The following is a 16,308-nucleotide window of genomic DNA, read 5'->3' on the forward strand; positions in this document are numbered from 1 at the left end:
AATGTGGGATGTCTTTCATTTATTTCTGTTAAAAATTTTTTTCAACAGTAGTTTTCAGTGTACAAATCGTTTTTTTGTTTGTTTGTTTGTTTTTTTTTTTGAGGTAGAGTCTTGCTCTTGTCGCCCAGGCTGGCGTGCCGTGGCGCAATCTTGGCTCACTGCGACCTCTGCCTCCCGGGTTCAAGCAATTCTCCTGCCTCAACCTCCTGAGTAGCTGACTTCAGGTGATCCTCTCTCCTTGGCCTCCCAAAGTGCCAGGATTACAGGTGTGAGCCACTGCGCCTGGCCTCAGTGTACAAATCTTATACTTACTTGGTAAAATTTATTCCCAATTATTTTATGTTTTTCAATGCTACTATTAATGAAATTCTTAATTTTATTTTTTGATTTTTCATTACTAGTGTATGGAATTACAACTGATTCTTGTACACTAAAACTTCACTAACCTTGTTTATTAGCTCTAATAGTCTTTTCTTGTAGATTCTTTAAGGGTTTCTATATATAAGAGTATGTGATCTGCAAATAGAGATAGTTTTACTTTTTCCTTTCCAATCTGATTGTCTTTTATTTATTTATTGACTAATTGCCCTAGATAGAATTGCCAATGCATTGTTGAACAGAAGGGGCAAGAGCTGACATCCTTATCTTGTTCCTGATTGTAGGGGGAAGGCTTTCAATCTTTTATTATTAAGTATGATGTGAGCTGTGGGTTTTTCATAGATGCCTGTTTTCGACTGAACTGTATCCCTCCCAAATTCACATATTGAAGCTCTAACCCGCAATGTGATTGTATTTGGAGACAGGACCTATTAGGAGGTAATAAAGGTTAAATGAGATCATAAAGAGAGGGCCTTAGCCTGGCTCAGCGGCTCACTCCTGCAATCCCAGCACTTTGGGATGCCAAGATGGGCAGATCACCTGAGGTCAGGAGTTCAAGACCAGCCTGGCCAACATGTGAAACCCTGTCTCTACTAAAAATACAAAAAATTAGCTGGGCATGGTGGCATGCGCATGTACTTCCAGCTACTTGGGAGGCTGAGGCATAAGAATCCCTTGAACCCAGAAGGCAGAGGTTGCAGTGAGCCAAGATCACACCACTGCACGCTAGCCTGGGTGACAGAGTGAGACTCTATCTCAAAAAAAAAAAAAAAAGGATCTTAATTGGATAGAATTGATGTCTTTATAAGAAGAGGAAGAGAACCACCTGTGCTGGCTCATTCTTGTAATCCCAGCACTTTGAGAGGCTGATGCAGAAGGATAACTTGAGTCCAGGAGTTCAAGACCAGTCTGGGCAACATAGTGAGACCCTGTCTCTACAAAAAAATTTAAAAAATAATTAGCCAGGTGTGGTGGCATGCACCTGTAGTCCCAGCTACTCAGAAGGCTTAAGTGGGAGGGTCATTTGAACCCAAGAGGTTGAGGCTACAATGAGCCATGATCACACCACTGCATTCTGGCCTGGGCAACAGAGTGAGACCTTGTCTTAAAAAAAAATAAAAAGAAAGAAGAGGAGGAGACACTAGAAATATCTCTGTCTTCAAATGAGCACAAAGGAAAGGCCATATGAGGACACAGTGGGAAGGCAGCTATCTACAAGCCAGAAAGAAAGTCCTCACCAGAAATAAACCCTGACCTTGATTTTGGACTTCTAGCCTATAGAACTGGAATAAAATAAAAGTCTGTTATTTAAGTCACCCAGTGTGTAGTATTTTGTTATGGCAGCCCACACAGACTAATGTAATGCCCTTTATAAGGTTGGGGAAGTTCTCTTCTACTCCTAGTTAGTTGAGTGTTATGGTTTGTTTGTTTTTTTTTTTAATCATGAAAGAGTATTGGATTTTGTTAAATGCTTTTCCTGCATCAGTTGAGATGATCATGTGTTTTTTCTTTTAATCTTTTAATATAGTATAGTACATTGATTGATTTTCGTCTGTTGAACCATCTTTGCATTCTGGAGATAAATCCCACTTGGTCATGGTATATAATCCTTTAAATATGCTGCTGGATTTGGTTTGCTAGTATTTTGTTAAGGATTTTTGCATTTATATTCATGAGGGATGTTGGTTTCTTGTTTTCTTGTCTTGTGATTTTTTTGTTTGTTTGTTTTCGTTTTTTGTTTTTTAGAGATGGAGTCTCGCTCTGTCGCCCAGGCTGGAGTGCAGTGGTGCAATCTGAGCTCACTGCAAGCTCCGCCTCCAGGGTTCTCACCATTCTCCTGCCTCAGCCTCCCAAGTAGCTGGGACTACAGGTGCCCACCACCACGCCCGGCTAATATTTGAATTTTTAGTAGAGACAGGGTTTTACCATGTTAGCCAGGATGGTCTCAATCTCCTGACCTTGTGATCCTCCCGCCTTGGCCTCCCAAAGTGCTGGGATTACAGGCGTGAGCCACCAAGCCTAGCCAGTCTTGTGATATCTTTGGCTTTGGTACTAGGATAATACTGGCCTCATAGAATGAGTTCAGAAGTGTTCCATCCTTTTCTTTTTGGGGAGGTGTTTGAGGAAAAAATAGTGTTAACTGTTTAAACACTTGGTAGGACTTGCTAGTGAAACTATCTGATCCTGTGTTTTTCTTTGTTTGAAGTTTTCTTTTTAAATTTTAATTACTGATTCAATCTCTTTACTTGTTATTGATCTATTCCTGTTTTCTATTTCTTCTGAAATAAGTTTTGATAGCTTATGTGTCTAGGAATTTGTCCATTTCATCTAGGTTGTGTAATTTGTTGGCATACAGATGTTCATAGTATTCTCTATAATCTTTTAACATTATTATTTTTATAAGGTCATTAGTAATGTTTGTACTTTCATTCCTAATTTTAGTAATTTGGGTCTTCTCTCTTTTTTTCTTATTCAGTCCAGATAAAGATTCATCAATTTTGTTGAAGTTTTATTGTTTTAAATTTTGTTGATGTTTTCAAAACACTAACTTTTGGTTTTGTTCGTTCTCTCTATTGTTTTCTGTACTCTATTTCATTTATCTCCACCCTAATCTTTATTATTTCCTTCTTTCTTCTTGTTTTGGATTCAGTTTGTTCTTCTTTTTCCAGTTTCTTAAGGTAGAAGGATATGTTAGTCACTTGCAACCTTTGTTTTTTATTATGTTGACATTTACAACTATAAATTTCCCTCTAAGCACTGCTTTTACTAAATCCCATAAGTTTTTGCATGTTGTATTACAGTTTTCATAGATCTCAAAATATTTTCTAATTTACCTTGCAATGTATTCTTTGATTCATTGGTTATTTAAGGGTGTGTTATTTAATTTTCATTTATTTATAAGTTTCTCAGGTTTCTTTCTGTTATTGATTTCTAGTTTTATTCCACTGTGGTCAGAAAACATATTTTGTTATGATTTTAATCTTTTAAAATTTATTGAGACTTATTTTGTGATCTGACTTATACTGGAGAATATTCTATGTGCACTTGAGAAGAATGTGTATTTTGTCATTGTTGAGTGGAGTGCTCCATAAATATCTGTTAGGTCTAGTTTGTTTATAGTACTTTTCAAGTCTTCTATATCTTTGATGATCTTTTTTTTTCTTTTTCTTTCTGAGATGAAGTTTTTACTCTTGTTGCCCAGGCTGAGGTGCAATGGCACAATCTCATCTCACTGCGACCTCTACTTCCTGGGTTCAAGTGATTCTCCTGCCTCAGCCTCCCAAGTAGCTGGGATTACAGGCACCCGCCACCACTCCTGGCTAATTTTTGTGTTTTTAGTAGAGACGGGGTTTCACCATGTTAGCTAGGCTGGTCTTGAACTCCTGACCTCAGGTGATCCGCCCGCCTTGACCTCCCAAAGTGCTGAGATTACAGGTGTGAGCCACCACAAGTGGCCTCCTTGATGATCTTCTGTATAGTTGTTCTATCTATTATTTAAAGTGGAATATTAAAATCTGCAACAGTTATTGTTTAATTGTCTATTTCTCTCTTTAATTATCTCAGGTTTTGCTTCATATATTTTGGGGCTCTGTTGCTGGGTGCATATATCTTTATAATTGTTATATTTTCTTGATGGAGTATCCCTGTTATCATTATGTAATGTCATTCTTTGCCTCTTGTAACAATTTTTGTCTTAAAGTCTATTGCTTCCAATATTAGTATAGCCACCCCCACTCCCTTTGGTTACGGTTTTCATGGTATACTTTTTTCCATCCTGTCATTTTCAGCCTATTTGTATCTTTGAATGTAAAGTGAGTCACCTGTAGTTAGCACATAGTTACATCATTTTTAAAAACTCATCTGCTATTATCTGCCTTTTGACTGGAAAGTTTAATTCATTTACATTTAAAGTAATTAAGGAATGACTTACTTCTGCTATTTTTCTATTTGTTTTCTGTGTTTCATACCATTTTTGTTCCTTATTTCCTTCATTACTGCCTTCTTCTGTGTTAAAGATATTTTTATTTGATTTTATTTTACTTTATTTGAGACAGGATCTTGCTCTGTCACCCAGGCTAGAGTGCAGTAGCACAATCTCGGCTCACTGACACCTCCACCTCCCAGGCTTAAGTGATCCTCCTTCTTCAACCTCCCAAGTAGCTGAGACTAAGGCGCACACCATCATACCAGCTTAATTTTTGTATTTTTGTAGAGATGGGATTTCACCATATTGCCTATGCAGGTCTTGAATTCCTAGGCTCAAATGATTCACCCACCTCAGCCTCCCAAAGTACTGGGATTACAGGCATGAGCCACCGTGATTGGCTGATATTTTCTTACATACCATTTAATTTCCTCATCTTTTCTTTTACTATATATTTTTAGTTATTTTCATAGTGGTTGTCCTGAAGATTAAAATTAATGTTTAATTTATAACAATCTAGTTTAGATTAATACTGTTTCAGTATAAGAATTTTGCTACTATATAGTTCTACCCCCATCTTTATGTTGCTTTTGTCACAAATTCCATCTTTACACATTTGTGCCTATCATAGATATATATCAATAATTTTTATTTGTATAGTTGCCTTTCAAATAATATGGAAAAAAAGAACAGATACAGACCAAAAATACATTAATATTGACTTTTATATTTACCTTTACCAGTGTTCTCTATTTCTTCATGTGGAATCAAATTGCTGCCTACTGTCCTTTCATTTCAGCATGAGAGACTCCCTTTAGCATTTCTTGTAGGGCATTAGTGACAAACTCTTTTTTTATTTGGAAATTTCTTAATTTCTATTTCATTCCAGAGGGATAGTTTTGCTTGATATAGCATTCTTGGCTGACAGCTGTTTTTCTTTCAGTCCTTTTAATGTTCTATCCCATTGCTTCCTTACCTCCATGGTTTCTAATGATAAATAAGCTGTTAATCTTATTAAACATTACTTCTATGTGATAAGCTGCTTCTCTTTTGCTGCTTTCAAGATTCTATCTTTGTCTTTATCTTTGAACAGTTTAATTATAACATGTCTCAATGTGGACCTCTTTGAGTTTATCCTACTTGGAGTTTCTTAGATGTATAGACTAATGTTTTCCATCAAATTTGGAAAGTTTTTGCCCATTATTTCTTTCAAGTATTCTTTCTATTAGACCCCACTACCTCCTCTGGCACTCCCATTATGCATATGTTGTGGTATACTTGGTGATGTTTTTTAAAGTTTGCTCATTATTCTATATCTTTCTTTTTTGTGCTCCTCTGACTGAGTAATCTCAATGACTTATCTTCAGGTTCACTGATTCTTTCTTCTGCCTGCTCAAATCTGCTGTTGAGTCTCTCTAATAAGTTTTTCCTTTCAGTTATTCTTTTAAGCACTAGAATTTATATTTGGCTCTTTTTTATAAGTTTGATCTTTTTATTGATATTCTCTATTTGTGAGACATCATTCTCATGGTTTTCTTTAGTTCTTTGTACATGGTTTCCTTTAGTTTTTTGAGCATATTTTAAATGGTTGAATTAAAGTCTCTTAAAAGTAAGCCCAATGTCTGGGCTTCTTCAGGAATAATTTCTATCAATTGTCATTTTTCTTGTGTAGGGGCCATACTTCCTTGTGTTTTTTCCATGCCTCATAATTTTTCATAGAAAACTGGACATTTTGAATAGTATAATTTGGCAACTCTGGAAATCAGATTTCCCTAGGGTTTGTTGTTCCTGCCTGTTGTAGTTGTTGCTGTTTGTTTGTTTAGTGCCTTTTCTGAACTAATTTTCAGAACTCTTTGTGTGTGTGTGTGTGTGTGTGTTTATGGCCACAGAAGTCTCTGTTCCATTAGCTTCATGATCAGCTAGTGATTGGACAGAGATTTCCTTAAACACCTGGGACAAAAACAGTAAAATTGCCCAGTCTTTATAGATAAGCCTGTGTGCGTGTATTGGGACATGCCTTCAGAGTTCAGTTAGGCAGTTTACAACTCTGCCTTAGTCTTCAATTTCTTCTTGCATAGAGACTGAAGGTCGGTCATGCAGAGGTGAGAGCTTAGGGCTTTCTCAGGTTTTTCTTGAGCATGTGCTTATCCTCTAGATTCTCAGGAATATGTCAGGGCTTTTCAAAATCCTTATTTTCAATAGAATCTCACAAAGTATGAAAGGAGACATCTTCCTGGAAAGGGATTCTGGATGAATAAATAACATTTAGAGGCTTTTAATAGATTACCTGGCTCATAATCTGTGAGTGAACTGAAGGAGAATGACTGACCCCTCAGAGGCAGCTGCCACGTTACAGTGATACTGACCAAAGTAGTAAAGAAGTAAGGAAGCAAGTCTGAAGAAGGGAAGAGGAAGTTTCCCTAGTAGTACTTCCATACCATGTGTTTCTTATGGGCCTGGAGTATGAAAAGGAGGGTTGCAGAATGAGGTGTATCAAAACCGTCTGGAACCAACTTGTCCCCATTCCAGGGAACCCTCACCCACAGCTCCAACTTGCTCAGGAAGTAACCAAGATGGGAAATTTTTTTTTTTTTAACATTCAGTCCCTTTCTTTATTGTAATAGTTTATCTGAAAGTACGCAAAAATTAATAAATTACTTTTAATATGCAATTCTGAAATATCAGGTCTACTGCCTTCAATAAAAAAAATTAGTAACTGCTTTTATGACATTAAGGTCAAGTCATCATTTGTAAAGACAGTATCAATTGAGACTTTTTGGCACTTACGACTAATCCATTGTAAATAATTATCAATCTTAAAAACACAGCTCCAGTAAACGTGTAATTACACTGGGTACAGATAAGGAAGTACAAGGCCGGTATGATCGCTTATGCCTGTAATCATAGCACTTTGGGAGTCTGAGGCAGGTGGATCATATGAGGCCAGGAGTTCAAGACCAGCCTAACCCACACGGCAAAACCCTGTCTCTACTAAAAATACAAAAAGAAATTAGCCAGCCATGGTGGTGCTTGCCTGTAATCCCAGCTTCTCAGGAGGCTGAGGCATGAGAATCAGAGAATCACTTGAACCCAGGAGACAGTGGTTGCAGTGAGCCAAGACCATGCTACTGCACTCTAGCCTGTGTGACACAGTGAGTGAGACTCTGTCTCAAAAAAAAAAAAAAAAGAAAGTACAAGAAGCTCACTGGCTATGCTAAACCAAATAAATGAAAGGCAGCAAAACTGATTTTTTTTTTTTTTTTTGAGACAGAGTCATGGTCTGTCACCCAGGCTGGAGTGCAATGGCGTGATCTCAGCTTACTGCAACCTCCACCTCCCGGGTTCAAGCCATTCTCCTGCCTCAGCTTCCCTGGTAGCTGAGACTACAGGCATGCGCCACCATGCCCGGCTGCTGGGGTTTCACCATGCCAGCCAGGCTGGTCTCGAACTCCTGAGCTCAAGTGATCCACCCACCTCAGCTTCCCAAAGTGCTGGGATTACAGACATGAGCCACCGCGACCGGCTGCAAAACTGATTTTATACTGTGGGTTTATACAAATAAATAAACAAAATCCTTTCCTTTTTTTCTATATTTTTTCTTACATTTCTTACAAAAATAACAGAATGCTTCATTTTATTCACTTCAATGGGACAAAGTCCTTAGAGAAAGATTGAAAAGAGCTGATAATCAAACTCCCAAATTTTATGCTTATTTCTTTTCTAGTGCTATCAATTTTCTGACATTTAACACAGGCAGAAAAACGTTCTCAGTAAATTGAGCATTTGAGTCTATAAATGTCTTCAAGCACTCTGGCAAGTTACATATATCCCATTGCGTTTGGTTGCCCATCTCTTCTTTGCTTCAGACCCCCATGAGAGTTTCTTCTTTTTTTGGGCAGCCCTGTGAATTTTTAGTCTCCATTTTTGGCTTTTACAAACTTGTGGCAGACAACTGCTTTGGCAATTTTTACACCGAGCTCTCGAGTAGCTAGCTGGTTGCTGAGTTCCTCAGCCTTCTCAATATTCCACTCCTCCACAGCCTGCTCTATCCTCTTTTCGAGGCCTTCTCAATGGTTTTCCTTTTAACAGGGGGGTCAAACCTTTCATTGACTCCAAAATACTGAGTAAGCTCCTTCCACTGGGCTGCATTTGAGGACTGTTCAATTCCACATAGCTAAGGGAATTCCAGAAGGACACTCTTCTTAGGCATTTACATTTGACTCTGTTTCACTTTTTGTTTCATATGTTGAGAAATCTATGATTTCTGCTTTTCTGATGCTCCCATCCTCTTTATCTTCCTGTAAGTTAAGCCCAGAGCTCTCCAATGTAGCTTCATCTTCAGAGTTTGACTCAACATCACTTTCATTTAGGCCAGGAGGTACCAGCCCACTCAACATCTTTTCTTCTGTCAGGATGCAGCCGCCTGGCAGCCATCTTAAGACCCTGTCAACCAAAAAATTTTTTAAGAGATAATTTTTGTGTGAAATCATTGTTGTGCATTATTTCAGGGCTTTGTATAAAATAATGTGGACATTTTACTTCTATTTCTATGCTCTGGAACAGTTTAAAATGATTGAGTTCCTGCTTTACCATCTTTTTCTTTTTCCTTTCTTTCTTTTCTTTCTTTCTTTTTTTTTTTTTTTTTGAGACAGGGTCTCACTCTGTCACCCAGGCTGGAGTGCAGAGGTGTGATCTTGGCTCACTGCAACCTCTGCCTCCCAGGCTCAAGAAATCCTCTCACCTCAGCTTCCAGAGTAGCTAGGACTGCAGGTGCACACCACCATGCCCAGCTAATTTTTATATTTTCTAACAGATGGAATCTCACTATGTTGCCCAGGCTGATCTCAAACTCCTAGATTCAAGCAATCTGCTGGCCTCAGCCTCTCAAAGTGCTGGGATTATAGGAGTGAGCCACCGCACCTGGCCTATATTTTTCAATTAATTAATTAATTTTGGAGGAGACAAAAAACATTCAAATCACAGCACTCACTAATAAAAAACTGGAAATAAATACAAATGCCAAACAAACTGGGAAGGATTAATTTATGGCATAGTCAAACAATAGAGCAATGAAAATGAATAAACTCCAACTGCATACCACAGTGTGGATGAATCTTAAAAACACAACGTTGAGGCCAGGTGTGGTGGCTCATGCCTGTAATCCCAGCATTGTGGGAGGCCGAGGCAGGCAGATCACCTAAGGTCAGGAGTTTGAGACCAGCCTGGCCAACATGGTGAAACCCCGTCTCTGCTAAAAATACAAAAATTAACTGGGCGTGGTGGCGCATGCCTGGAATCCCAGCTACCCGGGAGGCTGAGGCAGAAGAATCGCTTGAACCTGGGAGGCAGAGGTTGCAGTGAGCCGAGATTGTGCCATTGCATTCCAGCCTGGGCGACAAGAGTGAAACTCCATCTCAGAAAAACAAAACAAAAAAACAATGTTGAGTTTTAACAGCCCAACATGAAAGTATATTTATACTCTAATTCTATTAATGTACACTCAAAATACAGACCAAACCAAACCATATTGATTAGGAATGAATAATCAGGTGGTAAAAGTACAAAGCAATGCAAGGAAAGACTGAAGTCAGGATAGGGCTATCTCTGTGCGGGGAAGGGACCGGAAGAGAAAGGGGTGGATTGGGAAACAATACAGGGAAACTTCTGGTGATAATGTTCTATTTATCGACTTAAACAGTGTCGCTACACAAGAGTTTGCTTTATGATTATTCATTATAGTGCTCATTTGTGTATGGTATATGCTTCTCTGTATATGTATTATATTTCACAAAGTTAATAAAGCTTATACAACAAAGAAAAGGTTCATTACTGAAAACAGACACCAACTCCCAGGGGAAGGAGTACAACGGAGCTGATTTCAAGAGCCTGGACATGAGGCCCTGAAGAGGAGATCTTCACTTTGTGGCCCAGAAGAAACCCATATTTCTGCCTCATGTGTATCCTCTTGGGGAAGCAGGGGAGTTCTATAGCCTCAGTAAAATATCAATGCAACGACCCATGTGTGTGTGTGTGTGTTTTTTTTTTTTTTTGGAACAGAGTCTTGCTTTGTCACCCAGGCTGGAGTGCAGTGGTGCGATCTTGGCTCACTGCAACCTCCGCCTTCCGGGTTCAATCAATTCTCCTGCCTCAGCCTCCCGAGTAGCTGGGATTACAGGCGCCTGCCACTGTGACAAGCTAATTTTTCTATTTTTAGTTGAGACGGGGTTTCACCATCTTGGCCAGGCTGGCCTCAAACTCCTGACCTCGTGATCCACCTGCCTCGGCTTCCCAAAGTGCTGGGATTACAGGCGTGAGCCGCTGCACCCAGCCGACCCATTTATTCTTTAAGGATCTAATTCTGCAGGGCATCAGCCAGGCTCAAGATAGAATTGAGGTGAGGCTGTGCAGGCTTCAACCCCCAGATCTGTCTGAAAATGCTCAGTTGAGCTCAATCCTGGGTGAAGAAATGATAGCAGAATCCCAGAGTTCCAGCACAACACAGTGGTGTTTCTTTTGTGATGTCATCAACACCTGTTTCTGACCTCACCCGCCCAGAAGTTTCCAATATCATTAAGTGATAGTGGCGGTGGATAACAATGACCTCCTACCAGCTGTGAATTTCTCGTCTTCCAGGGGGAGAAGTACTAGCAAAAGAGATTGCTGCTGGCTAAGACTACCCACCGGTGGGGTCTTGGTGAGTGGGGCCCAGTCTGAGGCCAGGGGTAAGAGAGGGCAGAGGGGCCAGGGTTGCCCCCGAAGAAGGGAAGCCTGGATTCTCTTCTGTGGCAGGGCTGAGTGATCACAGGGCCTGACTCCTCCGCTGGGGAACGCCAGCTTCCAAGTAGAGACAGTGCTGTGTGTCTAGACCTAAGCCTGAAGTCTTCTTCTCTCTAGAAATCCACAACTGTGTGTCTGGTTAGGCAGAGGACACTGGAAAAATGGTTTTCCATTCCAATACATTTCCCCACATACTTTCTGCACAGGAAATCAAATTCCCTTCTGTCTGGAAAGGCAGATTAGAGCGTCTGATAGGAGCTGAGCTCCCAAAATGTATCCACTTTCTTAGAGAGTTTTTATTTGGCTCTTGGGATCAGGGATACCCTAGAGTATGTGACTTGCCACTTAAAGTATAAATAGTGTCTTGGCTCTGCCTTGAAAATACTGTCCCTGTCAGTGGCATATGTTTATATTCTGGGTCCTGTAGTAAAATCTGTGGTCTGACTCCCATCATCTCCAAGCCCATGGACCCCTGCTTACCCTCTGCCTAGCAGCCTCACCCAGCACCAGGCCTTGGGGTGATAGGGACACTGGTGTGTGGCTTTCACTTCCTGCCTTTTCTCTCTCATTTTGATTTTTCCTGAACATCTCACCTGGGTACTACAGAAACCCCATGTACATTTGTGTAGGCTGTGCACAGTTGTGAGGTTTTTTATTGTTATTGTTGTTTTTGCAATTACAAACAATTCTGCAATGAGCATTCTTGTGTGTGTAGGTCTTTGTGAGCTTAAGTGTTTATGAAGGAAATTATTTCTAAATAACAGAGGCAAGTTCCAAGGGCCACCATAGGCTCAACAAAACTATGAGGGTTGGGTCCCTGCAGTTGTTCACTGGGCTGGTTTAAGATCTCAGACAATTTCACTGATCAATCAGTACAGGCAGTCCAACTTACAACGACTCTACTTACAATTTTTTGACTTTAAAATGGTGCAAAAGCAATATGTATTCAGAAATCATACTTCAAGTATCCATACAACCACTGTTTTTCACTTTCAGTATTCAATAAACAAAATCATCTAACACAAAGCCCATTTTATAATAAAGTGTTGAAATATGCAACATTTTATTATACAATAGGCTTTGTGTTAGGTGATTTTGCCCAAATATAGGCTAATGTCAGTATTCTGAGCACATTTAAGGTAGGTTAAGCTATTATGTTTGGTACAGTAGGTGGTGTGTTAGTCCGTCCTCATGCTGCTGATAAAGACATACCTGAGACTCGATAATTTATAAAGAAAAGAGGTTTAATTGACTCAGTTCCACATGGCTGGGGAGGCTTCAGGAAACTTACAATCACGGTGGAGGGGGAAGCAAATACATCTTTCTTCACATGACAACAGGAAGAGAAGTGCCAAGCAAAAGGGGAAAAGCCCCTCCTGAGTAGTTGGGATTACAGACGCCCGCCACCACACCCAGCTAATTTTTTGTATTTTTAGTAGAGATGGGGTTTCACCATGTTAGCCAGGAGGGTCTCGATCTCCTGACCTCGTGATCCACCCACCTCGGCCTCCCAAAATGCTAGGATTACAGACGTGAGCCAGCGTGCCCGGCATTTTTCCTTTCTTTCTTTTTTTTTTTAATCGTTGTTCTCTTCTCTTGCTCTTGACTTTTGCCCTTTTCACTGTGCTTGCTTTCTTTCTTTCTTTTTTTTTTAACCAGAAATAAGAAAATTTATTTGTATTTGAGTTACAGAACAATATCTGCTAAAAGGTTTAAATTAAATAATCTTTACTTATATGTTACTAAAATGTTTTGGAGGAAGCAAACTAAATTCTGCATGGCCAAGGAAATTATTTAACAACCCTTTTAGTAAACTGAAAATAAAAAATTATCTCAAATCATAATTGACTTGATCAGAATAATTTTTAAAATGTTAATCTAAATTTTTTATTTTTATTTTATTTTATTTTTTTTTTATTTTGTGCTTGCTTTCTTATTAGTCCTTTCTCCTTCTAACATTCTCCTGCTCATCTGCTGTGGGTTTGAAAATCAGAAAAGTGGCTTCTCCTTTAGGCTATTGGTTCAGCTGCTGCAACAGAGACCAGACAATAGTGACTTTACAAGGTTATTGCTCTCCTCTGAGAAAAATGCAAGGTGGTCAGCATTCTAGGGCACTTCTCCAGGTCATCTTGTGACTCAAATTCTTCCTGCCTTGATGCTTGACTGTCTCTAGGGAGTTGTCCTGGTCAGCATCATCAAAGCTGCCCTCCCCTCCACCCTGTGTCCACATCCCAGTCTTCACAAAGAGGAAAGAGGAAGTAGAGAACAGCCAGCTTCCTTCTAAGGATGTGGCCCAGAAATTAAACCTATTACTTCCACTCGTATCTCACTGGTTAGGACTTAGTTCATACGTCCACCTGGCTGTGAGGGGTTCTGGGATATGTGGTCTCTAGTAGGAGAGCCATAAATCCAGGTTTTAACCTTGGGAGCTCTACTGCAAAAAGGTAGAGGGAAAGAAAAGGGGCTCTTAGCAGTCTCTGCCACACTGGATCTGTTGAAATTTTGTGTGGAGAAAATAAAGGTGGGCACCAATTGAAGACACAAGGTGATCTACAGAAAAAGCCCTTCCCCTCCCCCACCTCCTCTTCCCTCCCCTCCCCTCCTCTTCCCTCCCCTCCCCTCCTCTTCCCTCCCCTCCCCTCCTCTTCCCTCCCCTCCCCTCCCCTCCCCTCCTCTCCTCTCCTTTTTGATGTAGATCTCTCTATATTGCCCAGGCTGGTCTCAACCTCCTGGCCTCGAGAAATCCTCCTGCCTCAGCCTCCCGAGTAGCTGGGATTACAGGTGTGAGCCACCACACTTGGCTTCCATCCCCCTTTTCTGTACCTCTCTCTCTATTTTTTTTTCCTTTTGAGACAGAATCTTGCTCTGTCGCCCAGGCTGGAGTGCAGTGGTGCCATCTCAGCTCGCTGTAAGGGTTACTCAGAGTCCTTTTGTTTCTTTTATATTGTTCTGGATTATGTTCCCAGACCAGACATTGGAGGTTAACAACACAGTCATGAAGACAATAACAGGCACAATCTTTCAGATTTGACAACTCAGGCCAAAGGCACTCCCACCCCAATCCACAAGTGAGAGAGTGATAAGTGTTTTCTGTGTCACAGACCAGAAGGGCCTTTCTTTCGAAAGCCTCAGTTATTCATACCCATACAACTTTACTGAGAACCTTCTACAAGCTGACACTCATCTAGGTGGTTGGTTGGGACATTGGGGTCATCTCTTTCCCCACCACACAGCCCGCCTGGCATCTCCACGGGTTCTCCTCCTTCCATGGGTTCTCCCCCCTTCCTTCCCTTCCTTCCCTTCCTTCCCTTCCTTCCCTTCCTTCCCTCCCTTCCCTTCCTTCCCTCCCTTCCTTTCTTCCTTCCTTCCTTCCCTCCTTCCTTCCTTCCTTCCTTCCTTCCTTCCTTTCTTTCTTTCTTTCTTTCTTTCTTTCCTTTCTTTCTTTCTTTCTTTCCTTCCCCTCTCCTCTCTTCCCCTCCCCTCCCCTCCTCTTCCGTCCCCTGCCCTCCTCTGCCCTCCTCTGGCCTCCTTTCTGATGTAGGTCTCTCTATATTGCCCAGGCTGGTCTCAACCTCCTGGCCTCAAGTAATCCTCCTGCCTCAGCCTCCCAAGTAGCTGGGATTACAGGTGTGAGCCACTACACCTGGCTTCCGTCCCCCTTTACTGTATCTTTCTTTTTTTTTCAAGACGGAGCCTCACTCTGTCGCCCAGCTGGAGTGCAGTGGTGTGATCTCAGCTCGCTGCAACCTCTGCCTCCTGGGTTCAAGCGATTCTCCTGCCTCAGCCTCCCAAGTAGCTGGGATTACAGGTGACCGCCACCATGCCTGACTAATTTTTGTATTTTTAGTTGAGACTGGGTTTCATCATATTGGCCAGGCTGGTCTTGAACTCCCGACCTCAAGTCATCTGCCCACCTCAGCCTCCCAAACTGTTAGGATTACAGGTGTGAGCCACCACAGCTGGCCTCTCTTTATGGCATGTCCTTGATGCTTATCAGGTTTCTCCTCTAGGAGGTGGAGCGGGTTGGATATGGGCTTACAACAGCTTCTGTGATGATGAAGCAGAGAAGGAAAAGACAAACTGCTTTTGTTGAGAATTTATGCTGTCCTACCAGACTGTGAATAGCATAACTACAGCAACAACAATGAATATTTGCAGAGCATTTATTTTGTATACGGTATTTCATTTAATCCTCACAATCACCCTTTAAGCTTATGATTATTGTTTTCCCCCATTTTCCATATGCCAGAAAAAAAAAAAAAAGCACAGAGAGGTTAAGTCCCACATTTAGGTGGCCCAGCTGGGACTGAAATGCAGGCAGCTAGCGTTCCCAGCACTATTCTTGTATTGATCTGGTTTGTCTTTGTACCCGCTGGCCTTTATCCTAGAAGAGGAGAATAAAGGCGTCAGAGCAGAGGAGTGTGAGACCCCAACTAGCCCAGCCCTCTCAGAATTACAGATGAGAGGGAAAAACAAAGAGAGATCAAATGAGCTACCCAAGGTTGCACAGCATGATAGCCGCTATGCAAGGGCTGGAACCTAGACCCTGATGCCCTGTTGCCACTGCAGAATAGATGTTCAAAAGTCTTCCTGTCCCGTGAATGAAAAGATAATGAGTGGGCTGGCGCGGTAGCTCACACCTGTAATCCCAGCACTTTGGGAGGCTGAGGCGGGCGGATCACGAGGTCAGGAGATCGAGATGATTCTGGCTAACTCGGTAAAACCCCGTCTCTACTAAAAAACACACACACACACACACACAAAAAATTAGCTGGGCGCGGTGGCAGGCGCCTGTAGTCTCAGCTACTCGGGAGGCTGAGGCAGGAGAATGGCGTGAACCCGGGAGGCGGAGCTTGCAGTGAGCCGAGATCGCGCCACTGCATTACAGCCTGGGCGAGTGAGCGGATAATGGATAGACTTCGACAGAGTCTATGTGGCTCACCCTTGGGCCTTCGTGGGGTGGTTGGGTCATGAGAACCAGGGGGTCAGGGGAAGAGGGAGATGACCAGAGTGCGCCAGCCTGAGACGGTTGTGTGGAAGGGGGTGCTGTGCTGCTGGTTATGGGGAAATCAACCCATGAAAGCATAACCAGCCTTTGACTCCCTCCTCTGGCACCTCATGACCTTGTGTTCACACGGCTTCCTCTATGGGCTTCTTATCATATTGCTGACAGCCCTAACTGGTGAAAGGGAGTCACTTTCAGAGAGCACTGGGCAGTGGCTCCTTTC

The 16,308-nt window shown here is 41.6% G+C and overlaps 1 pseudogene; it reads right to left on the minus strand.

The window, feature by feature from the left end:
• Positions 1-8,104: 8,104 nt before the first annotated feature.
• LOC129012364 (protein FAM204A-like) lies at positions 8,105-8,700 on the minus strand (annotated as a pseudogene).
• Between the last annotated feature and the right edge of the window lie 7,608 nt (positions 8,701-16,308).

Source organism: Pongo pygmaeus, chromosome 15 (assembly GCF_028885625.2).
Source record: "Pongo pygmaeus isolate AG05252 chromosome 15, NHGRI_mPonPyg2-v2.0_pri, whole genome shotgun sequence".
Classification (NCBI taxonomy): Eukaryota; Metazoa; Chordata; class Mammalia; order Primates; family Hominidae; genus Pongo; species Pongo pygmaeus.